Source organism: Mastomys coucha, unplaced genomic scaffold, assembly GCF_008632895.1.
Source record: "Mastomys coucha isolate ucsf_1 unplaced genomic scaffold, UCSF_Mcou_1 pScaffold21, whole genome shotgun sequence".
NCBI classification, from domain to species: domain Eukaryota; kingdom Metazoa; phylum Chordata; class Mammalia; order Rodentia; family Muridae; genus Mastomys; species Mastomys coucha.
This window is the reverse complement of record NW_022196904.1, coordinates 118,139,777-118,152,047: the sequence shown is the minus strand read 5'-3', so window position 1 is coordinate 118,152,047 and position 12,271 is coordinate 118,139,777. Positions and strand designations below refer to the sequence as shown.

Sequence of the window (12,271 nt, the reverse complement as noted above, 5' to 3'; positions counted from 1 at the left end):
TTGCTAATCCACAGCCATGGGGTAAATGCATTGTTTCAGTCAAGTGGTTAAATCAATATGGGATAAATAAAACTTTAATTTAATATAATCAATATGGTTACAGATGCATGCACACACACCACACAAAGTTTCAGAACTGTTTCTGCTGCCAGAGATATGTCAGTTGTTGCAGAAGACTCAATAGAGTATGTCAGAAAACAGTAGCGTGCACAAAGGCACCATGATGCCTCAATCACTTTTCTAGTTACTATGACAAAATACCCAGCAATCTCAGCTCATGGACAGAGGTATTTCTTCTAGCTCATAGCTCCAGGCACAGTGCATCTGGTTGGAGAAGTTGTGATGGCAGGAACACAAAGGGGTAGTCATACTGCAAACACAGTTGGGGAGCAGAGAGCAATGTGAGCCACTGCCCAGCTTACTTCCTTCTTCTTATGCAGTTCAGCACCCAGCCTATCAAAGGGTGTCACCCACAGTTAGGGTAGGTCTTCCCACTTTGATTAATTCAATCTAGAAATGCCTCACAGACATGCCATTCCTAGATTAGAGATCCTGTCAAGTTGACAACATTAACCATCATTCACTAGAAGCAGTGTACCAGATAGATGATTTTTCTCCTTGGGGAGGTCAGAAACATGGAAGGTAACCACTGAGAATGATAGAGTGAACAGATCTAGAAGAGAAGAGATAGGAGAATGACATGTCAGGCTAGGGAGAAAGAAGAAGTCGCCTAAGAAAAGGAATCACAACACATGTGGAAAACACAAGGTAAGGTGTTTACCTGAACCCGAGGGCTTAGGTAGAGAAAAAAATTAAAAGTTCAAGTTGTAACACCAAAATGAAGACACTTATATGTCATGCTGAAGGGCCTGGATTCAATGGATTCCTTTAGGGAGCGATTGCAAACAATGCAATTTCAAAAGCATAAAATATGGATGTCTGTAGGTTTTAGATATGGTAAGTAGATTGAAAACATAGCTCAACACATACCTGTAATCCCAGTATGATGTTCGGTAGACTGAAGCAAATGGATCTTGAGTCCCAAACCAGCCTGGGCCACATAGCGAAATGCTATACCAGAGAGAGGGGCTCAGGGAGAGAGACAGAGACAGAGAGACAGAGACAGTGACAGAGAGACAGAGAGAGACAGAGACAGACAGACAGAGAGACAGACAGAGACAGACAGACAGAGACAGAGATGGACAGAGACAGGAAGATAGAGAGGCAGAGAGAAATGGAGAAAGACAGAGAGAGATTGTGTTTCTGTTTTGCTCACATTCTACACTTTGGGTGTTTTCTCTCCCCTTTCAGACTCCTGAGAACCCACTTTGCAGCAACCAGAAATGATTTTCTAATGAGAGGCTTTCTAAAGTAACCTGAATGCATTGGAAAGCAAGAATCCACACAGTGGTCTGAACAGAAAAGGGAAAACTTAATTTAAAGGAAGGATTGGGTTTATGGGAACAAGCATGTGACTCAAAAAAATTCAAACAGTATCAGGTTCAAGGAGAAAATGTTCCTCATAAAGCCAAGAGATACTGAAGGGTGAGATCCCTTCCTCCTAAAGCTAAGATCCCCATCTTTCCCAAGGCTGAGGGAGGTCCAGCTTTTAGAAAGAGTACAGTTATATCTTACTAGATGACAAAAAAGACACTGCCAGGTGCTTTCATGAGAAGGTGTGTTGGCTATCCAGTACTCTAACAAACACCTGAGATACTCAACATGAGAGGAAAGGTTTGTTGGGCTCCTGGTTTCAGATACTTCAGTCAACGGTTGCTCAGCCCTATTACCTTTTGTCCTGTGCCAAGGCAGAACACCACGGCAGAAGTGTATGGTGTATCAAACTGCTCCCTGCATGACAACCAGAAAGCAAGAGGATACTGGCACCCTGCCCCCACATCCCTTTCAAGAGCAGGGACCCAGTTTCCTCCCACTAAATTCCAGCACAGAGTTTTCAAACTTCTCAAATATATGTAGAAATTGTGGTTAGTTCTTTAGAAAACCCAAGGAGCCCCTGAAAAACTATTGTAACAGTATCAGAATTCCAAAATGGTTGGCTACATGCTACATCAAATTTAATAACCCCTACATAAAACATGAAATATGGAACATAAAGTTTTCCTTTCACTATAGCAAGAAAAAATGAGAGGCCATCAAATATCAGTGAAATGATGGGTTTCAGTAGCATTAATTAGGCTGACTGTGGTAAAACATGCATGCAAAAATTTACTTCCAAATTTTCTTTAAATTATAAAAATAGTATTTTTAAAAGGAGTGTCCCAATAAAGGCACAGGAAAGGGGGACATAGAAAAGGGTCCATCAAACAACACAAAAGCATGCAAATTACTGGAAAACAGAAAGCAAACAAAACCAGATTACCAAAAACCACCCTCAGAGAAAAGAAATCTGCCCAGGAAGCTAAAACACATTGGTTACCTTCTAAGACAGGATTAGGCTCCTGTAGTGGTTTGTATAGGTATGGCCCCATAAACTCATGTTTGAATGCTTAATCCATAGGGAATGGCACTATTAGGAAATGTGGCCTTGTTGGAGTAGGTGTGGCATTGTAGGAGGAAGTGTGTCACTGTAGGGGTGGGCTTTGAGATCTCCTACGCTCAAGCTATCTCCAGTATGGCACACAGTCCCCTTCTACTGCCTTCAGAGCAAGATGTAGAACTCTTGGCTCCTTCTCTAGTACACTGCTGTGCTTCCCGTCATGCTGATAATGAACTAAACCTCTGAAACTGTAAGCTAGCCACAATTAAATATTTCCCTTTATAAGAGTTGCTGTGGTCATAGTTTCTCTTCACACGTTCCTTGACAATGGCAGCCCCAAGGGGCTTTAGGATAGGGTACACTCACCAGCCACTAACAAGCATATTTAATAAGTGAATTTTTATAGACACATACAAATTTTATAGACACACTCTCTCATATATGTGTGTTTGTGTGTGTGTGTGTGTGTGTGTGCGCACACACACACACACACACACACACAAATACACATATGAATGACATGAAAGAAGTGAAATTGTCCGGAGGGATGAAGGAGACTGGTGGAAATGGAAAAGGGACAGTCTAATGTCCTGACAGGCTGATTTACAACAATTTGGAGTAGACAGTGAGACAGCTCTAAAGGAAGGGAATTACCTCAGGAGAAAGTGGCTTAGAGGAGCAGTAAGGAACTGAGACTAAATTTACAAAATATTTAGGACCAGCAGAGTTACTGAAGAGACTATAAGGAGAAACAACTCGCCCCAGAAGCATCCAAACCCTCACTATAGTAATAATTCATTGCTTAAAAAGAACCCACTCCTACCGACTACCCCTACCTATAACCAAACCCTAGCACAAATGTCAACCAAAACCAGTCCCCACACAAGCCCCTACCCACAATCAATCCAAGCAGGAACCTCCACCTCAGACCAATCTCCACAGCTAGCACAAACTCCCACGTGAGCCTTTATCTTTAGTCTTAATGAAGAACATGCTCTATCCTTCTGCTTCAGTCAGGTACCCCAAAGCAGAGCACTCTAAACAATAATCAGTGATGTCCAGTTACAGAAATTACAAAATCATTCCTCTCCATTGTTGTGTAGCAATTTTCTCTACTATAAAACATTCCTGAAGGGAGACTCTTCAAGATTCAGGAACTAAACAACTCCCAAGTCTTAGTAAGTCCCTGAAACCTAAAATATCTGTAATATGAGTCTGTCCTCAAGGTTATATTAGCAGTAAGGACTATGGAAGAGTGGGGACTCTTCTACCAAACTCACTACACATAGTGTACAGATGTCAGGACTGTAGTTCTCACAAGTCATGCTGAGGTGTGGGGATACAGTTGCCTTTGGGTACTCCACGCTTCTGTAACTCATCTATACTCATGTAACTCCAATAAACCCACTGTATCACTGAGTTGGGCTTTGATAGAACTGCTTCCTTGATTTGTCCTCAGTTTCCTATATTGGTTAGGTAGACATTTATTCTTGTCTCCCCAGGAAAAGTCCCCCCCCCAAGTTTTAGTCTCTGTTCTCACATACATACACACACACACATACAGACACAGGGGGGAAGGAGAGAGAGAGAGAGAGAGACAGACAGACAGACAGACAGACAGACAGAGAGAGAGAGAGAGAGAGAGAGAGAGAGAGAGAGAGAGAGAGATTTAAGGAAAATTAGCTGGACAGAAGAGGAACACCAGAATAAGCAAACAAAATCTACATCCTCTGAAAGAGTTGAACAACTACTGCATTCATAAGACAGTGGTGTTGAGGGGAGAGAATAGGCAACAAGCAGGGAGCTAGGGCACATTAGAAGCCACAGTGGCTCAATGTTCCCAATGAAATGACCTGTCCCTAGCTCTGCAATAACACCCAACTTCTTCCTTTTTATAAGACAGTGTGCAATTTTCAATAAACCAGCAACTGAAATGGGGGCTGGCCCTAACTCTGTTGCCTACCTTAGGATCTCTTTCCCCTAAATTTGAGAAGGGGATGAGAGAGAGGCAGTTTGTCAGGGAGGACTGGGTGGAGGGGGAACTGCCATCAGGATGTAAAGTGAATAAATAAATTAATGAAGAAGGGAAGGAAGGAAGGAAGGAAGGAAGGAAGGAAGGAAGAAAGAAAGAAAGAAAGAAAGAAAGAAAGAAAGAAAGAAAGAAAGAAAGAAAGAAAGTTATCCACCAGCAAAAGCAATCAAGGAGAACTGCTGTCTCTGGAGGAAAGCCCATTCATTTCCTCCTAAGTGTCTATTCTTCTTTTCTGTCTTAGTAATAAAATGTCAGTGTTACTCAGAGCACCCAAGTGACCCACCATAAAAACTATCTTCTGACCTCCACTTAAGTGGAGTGCCCATTTAAATGCAAGTCACTGGGGGAGATTAGTATGCATTCTTGTACTCTCCCTCTTTCCTTCTTCCTGGATGAGATCCAAATGCAGTGTAGCAACCTCTCCATTCACCAGGATGAGAGTCATAAGCTGAAGCCAGTGGAGTGAGTAGCTGGGAGTTTCTGGGTTTTGGTGACTTTGTGGAGCTACCATGCCAGGTCTCTTAGGTAAAGACTGTTGAAGTCTTAGCTTTGAGGTTCCTGTGACTGGAGCCAAAAGCAGTTTCTAAGTCATAACACATGTAAATACTTAGCTTTGAAATATGTCATTGTGAGACCAGCCTAGGTATCCAACAGCAGAGGAGTGGATAAAGATGTGTGCACACAACAGAATATCCTCCCTTCATGAGAAATGAAGTTACGTCATTTGAAGGAAAATGGATGTACATAGGACATGAAAGAAGTGATGCTGTCCAGAAGGACGAAGGAAACTGATGGGAAAGAAAAGGGAGCAAATGAAAAAAAAAAGAAATAAAAAAGAAAAGACATAACTGCTCCTAGGTATGATGGAGGAGAAGGTTTATTGTAGACTAAAGAGAGAATGCAGTGAGAGGCAGGGACATCTGGCAAAGTCCAGAGTGAACACGACTTCCTCATATGAGCCAAGACATATAAGGAATAGAACAGGGGAGTGGCAGAAGAGTAAAGGATAGGTGAAAAGGTCGAATAACCAAACTGGATGGATTATACAGGAGAGGGCAACTGTGGGCAAAGCAGTCCAGCCCCTGGACTGGAGAAGGTTAGGGTAGGTGGTGTGGTATGCCATCCATACCTTGGAACGTGTACAAGTTCAGAGATGCTGGGAGAACCTGGTTTCCAGGTCCACTTTGATATGTTGAATAAGCACTTAAATTAGCCATTTGTCCAGGGTTTGAGACCTAACAGGGAAAAAGGGGAATAGAGAGAGTGTCTTAGTTAAGGTTTCTATTGCTGTGACAAACACCATGACCAAAAAGCAAGATGGGGAGGAAAGGGTTCATTTGGCTTACACTTCCATATTGCTATTTACTACTGAAGGAGGTCAGGATGGGAACTCAAAGAGGGCAGAATCCTAAAGGCAAGAGCTGATGCAGAAGCCATGGAAGGATGCTATACACTGGCTTGACTCCCCCTGACTTGCTCAGCTTGCTTTCTTATAAAACCCAAGACCACCAGCCAAAGGCTGGTACCATCCACAATAGGCTGGGCCCTCCTGCATTGATCACTAACTGAGAAAATGCCTAACAACTGGATCTTGTGGAGGCAGTTCCTCAACTGAGACTCCTTATTCTCTGATGACTCTGTCTTGTACCAAGTTTGACAAAAAAAAAAGTACAGCCATTTTTTTTGGGGGGGGAATAATATTCAACGTATAATATATACTTTCATGAAAATCTAAAAATGAATAAGTTAAAAACACAGAAAATAAATATAAAAGCAAAACATAAAGCATATTTTAGGGGGAAATAAAGAGAATAAATAAATAGCATGTCTGTCTCTAAAATCAACTGACCTTTAACATTAGAGTTAAGACGTAGATTATCAGATGATAACAACAGCAAGACTCAGTTTCATACTGTCTGGATGGAATTAAAAATTTTAAAATGCACACAAAAAAATAAGATGGAAAAAGGCCATGTAGCTGTGAGCATAAGCATCAGTCACAGTCATCAAGGACTATCACAGAGAAACAGAATCGTTCCACTGTGCAATGTGGCTCATCTGTCAAGCTAATTCTAAGAGTGACTCCCCTACCAACAAGCAGACCTGAGGGGAGAAACGGGCAAATCCACAATCAAGACTAGAGATTTTACCATTTCTTTCTCAGTAATTGGGGGGGAAAGTAGACAGAAAATCAGTAAGGATATAGAAGGCTTGAGTAGCTGCAGTCAGAACTCAATGCCTCTGACATTTACAGATCACTTGCCTGGCGCCTGCAGCAAGCATTCATTTCCAGTGCATACAGAGGGGTCATCAAGATAGACTTTATTATTAGCTGAAATCAACTGAGGCAGCCAGTGAAATAAGAGATGATGTTGAAGACCACAAGAGTGACAAGTTAGCCTGAACAGACTTCCGGGGAGCACATCCATCGGATGGGAACAAAGCGGATTTGTTAATCCAAATCAACCACTACGGTACATAGACAGTGTGGTGGGTGCCATGCTCGGCAGCCAAAAGCACTTGCTAAGCATCCTGTCCACCCAAATGCAATGCCCAAAATCCATAGTAGGGGCAGAAAACCAACTCAAGAGCTGTCCTCTGATCTCTTGAAGCATGCTGTACCATGCACATGTCCCTACACATAACAATAACAAACAAAATAATTTTAAATACAAAAATGAACAATGGACCTGTCTATAGTGGGCAGCTTCCAAATGCCCTCCATTAAGCCCTGTTCCATGTTCTGTGTAGGCTCCTCCCTTTGTGTGTGGCACTCAGTGACTTCCTTCTAGTAAATGAAATGAGCTAAGTGTGATGGTGTATAGTCCAGTCATATAAAACTGTTTCTCTCTCCCTCGCTCAGTGCTTGACACCCTCTCTCTCATCCTTCCTTCTCAGAGGACACAACTGTCACATTGTTTATTTGTTTGTTGTCATCTGCTCTGCTCCCATGATTGCTGCCGTATTTGAAGTCCCTCAGGAGACCGTGGGTGCCTGTTGTTCTCTGGTCCCTGGTAAGTCCCCTAAGGCCAGGAATCTTGCAAAACATGGAAAGCTAGTGAGAATTTGGAGCCCAAACCATTCACCTACACTGCCTCTAGTTCCTTGACCCTTCTGAAAAAAACAAACAAACAAACAAACAAACAAACAAATGCTACCTGAAGCTACTAAGTCTTGGGGTAACTGCGACATGATCGTGGATATAGCTATTTAAAAAAAAAAAAAAAAAAACTCAAATTCTCCAAACTACAAAACTATACAATAGATATTAATGACCAAAACAATAAAGAAGAGAAATCTTTCATCCTTTCAGCTGACTTACTTACAGAAGCACGTCAAACTGAAACCATAAACTACTGATAAGTGAATAAATGAATAAAAATTAAAGTGCCACATTAAAGCCAGTGAGATGAACCAGAATTCATGAGGGAAAGCTTCTAGCTTAAGACATTAGTGTGTGTTAGCAATGGGGACTGGATGAATTAAGTAGTTGACAAACTACATAGAAAGAACTATAAAGCAAACCTAAAACAGGATCAGACAATAAAAATATTAATTAAATGCTTTAAACAGTGGACTTAGTAAAAGCCAAATATATTTTCAAGAAGAGCACTAAAGATAAGCACTCGTAGCATCTCTGGCTTCTAGCTGATGAGGGAGGGAGAAGAATGAGGGAGGGAGAAGAATGAGCCTCATTAGAAAGACGAAGGGGGCATAGCTATAGAAAGGCACGCATTTGTGTCTTTTGTTTCTTGTTTTATTTTATATTTCTTCCATTCCTGTATTTGTTGGGGAGAGTGCCACCGCATTCACATGGACCACAGAGGACGAGAGTGCCACCGCATTCACATGAGAGTGCCACCGCATTCACATGGACCGCAGAGGACAACGTGAGAAAGTCAGTCTCTCCTGCACCATGTGGGTACTGAGCTCTGGTTGTCAGGTTTGTGTGTGTGTGTGTGTGTGTGTGTGTGTGTGTGTGTGTGTGTGTGTGTGAAGTGTCTTTACCCAGCAGCTGTGCTGGTTTGAATGTGAGTGGCCTCCATAGGCTTATGTGTTTGAACATTTGGTTTCCAGTTGGTGTACTGTTTAGGATGGATTAGGAGGTGTGGCCTTGTTGGAGAAGGCACACCACTGTGCATGGGCGGTAAGGTTTCAAACTTCCACGGCAGGCCCAATCTAGCTCTCAGTGCCTGCCACTTGCAGATCAGCTCTCAGCTGCTGCTGCATTGCCATGCCTGCCTGCCTGCTTGCCATTATGATCATAGACTAACTCTCTGAAACTGTAAGCAATCCCCTAAGTAAAGGCTGTCCAAGAGAGCACTATGCTCAGAGTTATAGCATGGAATCGTTAAAATGTAAGGATAATAATGTAGGCATGCCCAGAGCTGGGGGAACATGGAGGACTTGAGGCCAAAGGGAACAAGAGAAAGCTTGAGGGACAAGAACTGCAGCTCTGTTTTGCAGGTGTTCTGTGACATCTCCCTTTCTCACTGTGACATCACAGGGTCTCCAGGATTTATTTGCCTCTCTAAACAATCAAAACCATATGTTTAGGGGTCAGCAAAATGGTTCAATGGTTCAGTGGTGCCTGCATGCCAGCCTGACAACCTCAGTTCAATCCCCAGGTCCCCAGGTCCCCAGGTCCCCAGGTCCCACGGAGTAGGCGTGGTAAGAGAAGACCAAATCCTGAGAGTTGTCCTCTCACCTCCGTGAGTCATGGCATGTGTGCACTTAAACACAGACATACACACACACACACACACACACACACACACACACGAAGCATAGATAGATAGATAGATAGATAGATAGATAGATAGATAGATAGATAGTATATATATAATAGTTGTTCAAGCAATGATTGTGTTCAATTAAAGGTATATGGTTGATATGGGCACTAGCAGTATTTATGTATGTTTAAAAAAACTAGGGGAAAATAATATAAAAGTCTCAGAATAGATCAGCATTAGTAAATAACAAAGTTTGTAATTAATTGTATTGTAGAGAACATGAACTTTGAAGTCCAATTAAGTAAACTGTTCCCCCTCATTTGGGGGAAAAATGTTCTATTTTTCTCTCATTCTCTGTTCATGGCAACCAGCCACAGAACTATAGCATGAAGAAGAAACAGATCATCACTGTTCAGACAAAGGGCCAACAAGCCGACATCTGTATGGGACCAGCTCATCCACACTTTACACCCAACAGGATCAAACAGAACACCTGGGTTACAAAAAGTATGCTGTATTTTGGATTTCACCAATAAAAAATTTTGAGCAAATGTTTTTTCATTATTATCTGCATATAATACACAAAATCCTTTATTTTATTTCTTAAACTGCAAAATAATTTAACCTCTAAGAATCCATTTATTGAATATATTGAAGTCCCTGTAATGTTTTAAAATGTTACCATCTGCTTGTTATGTGTGAGGGAGAGGGTACACATGCCATTGTGCATGTGTGGAGACCAGAAGACAGCTTCTGGGAGTCAGGTGTCTTTTTCCATCATGTGGGTCCTGAGGTCATCTGGTTTGGCAACAAGCCCCTTTATCCACTGAGCCCTCTCCCTGGCCTCTGTCATGATTTCAAAATAAAACAATGTATCAACATTTTGCTTACATTGATGGAAATAGTAAAATAATTTCATAGAACAAAATAGATACCATCAAACTTTTAAATTTTTGTTGAATGTAGATTATTCACTCATAATACATCCCCACCCCCTCCCTCCACTCCTACCAGTTCCTCCACCAACTTCCCCTCCCCCAGACCCACTCCCCCTCTGTTGCCTCTTCAGAAAAGAGCAGATATGAGGGAACATTCATAACAAAGGGAAAACATAAAATTATGTAATTGTAGCCATAGTAACAATACAAGCAGCAGTTGATTGTTGAACACTTCATATGGGCCAAAGACTATGCTAAGTCCTCCCCAGAATGGCAGTTCCTCAGTTCACACAACACTATGACAAAGTAGCCAGGAGGTGGACATTCCCATAAAAGGTCAACTGAAGTTCTACAGGTCTGGGGGACATCTGCACTGAAGGACAGTACTCACATGCACAAACTGAATAATTCTTGCACAGCATCTAGATTTCATGTGCTCTGTGTTAAGTTACTCAAGCTTCCTACACCAAGACTGGAATACTGTCACCTTACACACCTAACACAGACCCTGAGGGATTCCATCTGGGTCACAGTAAAGCCCACCTCAACTTAGGCCTCTTCCTTGGTGACCTAAACAGCTATAAGTAGAAATTCCAATGTTTCTCCTCTTCCCATGTCTGCTGAGAGGAAAGCCAGAAACGCAAGCTGGGTGGGGGCTGAAGCAGATGTTTGCTCTTCCTGAGTGGGCTGGCACAAACACAGACAACTGAGTTCTCACCTCCCCAAAACACCAGCCCACCAGGACTTCACAACTAGACTGACTCAAGCCAAGTGACTGTATCACAGCCTCCGTCCCTCCTCCTCCACTCCTCCTCCCTCCCATCTCCCACCATGGACTATATCCACCAGAATCTCCAACCCTCAATTCTGCCCAAGCCAGGAATTGAGCATAGAAGTTTGAAAAAAAATCTTTATGAGATGTAAAGCATGCCCTCTGGAGCAAACAGGACAGTTAGTGGATTATTGGCCAACAATAAGCTCTGAGTCAGGACTGAGGGAGTACGTAGGAAGCAGGCTTTGCTGGCTCCCACGCCCTCACGTCCACTGGTGATTACTGATGCAGCCCATCCTGGTGGCATACAGCTCAATTAGCAATCAGCTCTGCTGGTTCACCTCACTGACAGGGAACTTCATTTCCCCTGCAAGTGTGATACAGTTGATAATTTTAAACTCTCTGAAAGCCCCGTGGAATAATTAAAGAATATGAGGACAGAAATATGAAATATCGTGATGGATGGCTATGGACCAGCCGTAGGTGTCCATGTTAGCTGATGCAGGCTTAGACACTTGAGAATGTTCCAGCAATGCAGGTCAAAGGCTAATGCTATCTTTGGTCTTCCATGGGGAGGGAGGGCAACTTGAAACTGATATCAGTTTCTTGAGAGCATTCTGTGACACCTACTGATTTATGATGTGCTAGTTTGACATCACGACATCTGAGCCATCTCAGACAATTCAAGGTAGGTAGGTACCTATCTGGAAGATAAATGGTTGAAGGACACTGAGCTTATTAACTATAACTACAAAGCAGGTTTAATTTGCAAAGAAGAAATGGCACTTAGTGTTAAAGCCCAAGATGGCTGTGCAGGAGCATTAATGAGGCCTGCATGATGAAGAAAGGAGCTCTAATGGCAGACAGGGAGAGCTAGGGTGGCTTCCTGGACAGGCAACAGTAGCCTGATACCCTATCCAACTTTTATCATCTCCATATGCTGCAGTGTGCACCTACCACACGCCCAATACTGGGCCAAGAATGATGGAGGATGCAGGATGAATAAAAACAAATGTGGTCCTGGCCTCCATGGCATCTAGAACCCACAGCATGCTGCATCTCTGGAAGGGCAAAGAACAAGTAACTTAGCTTCACAAGCCTTGTGGCCATAATTACTCAACTCTGACACAACAGCACAAAAGTGCCACTGACTACATGCAGATAAATGTGGCTGTGTGTCCATAAAACTTTACCTAGGAAAATTAGATGTGGCCTCCTCTGTCACATGTAATTGTAATGGTAGTTTGCTGAGCTCCAATACAGAACACCACTACACATGGCAGTCAGCAACTAGAATTA

At 42.6% G+C, this 12,271-nt stretch overlaps 1 long non-coding RNA gene across 1 annotated transcript; it reads left to right on the top strand.

Moving 5' to 3' along the window:
* The first annotated feature begins 9,126 nt into the window (after nucleotides 1-9,126).
* Nucleotides 9,127-9,809, top strand: LOC116100921. The gene is made up of 2 exons (XR_004122728.1): nucleotides 9,127-9,241; nucleotides 9,634-9,809. It is a non-coding gene; the product is annotated as an uncharacterized LOC116100921 (long non-coding RNA).
* Nucleotides 9,810-12,271: the final 2,462 nt, after the last annotated feature.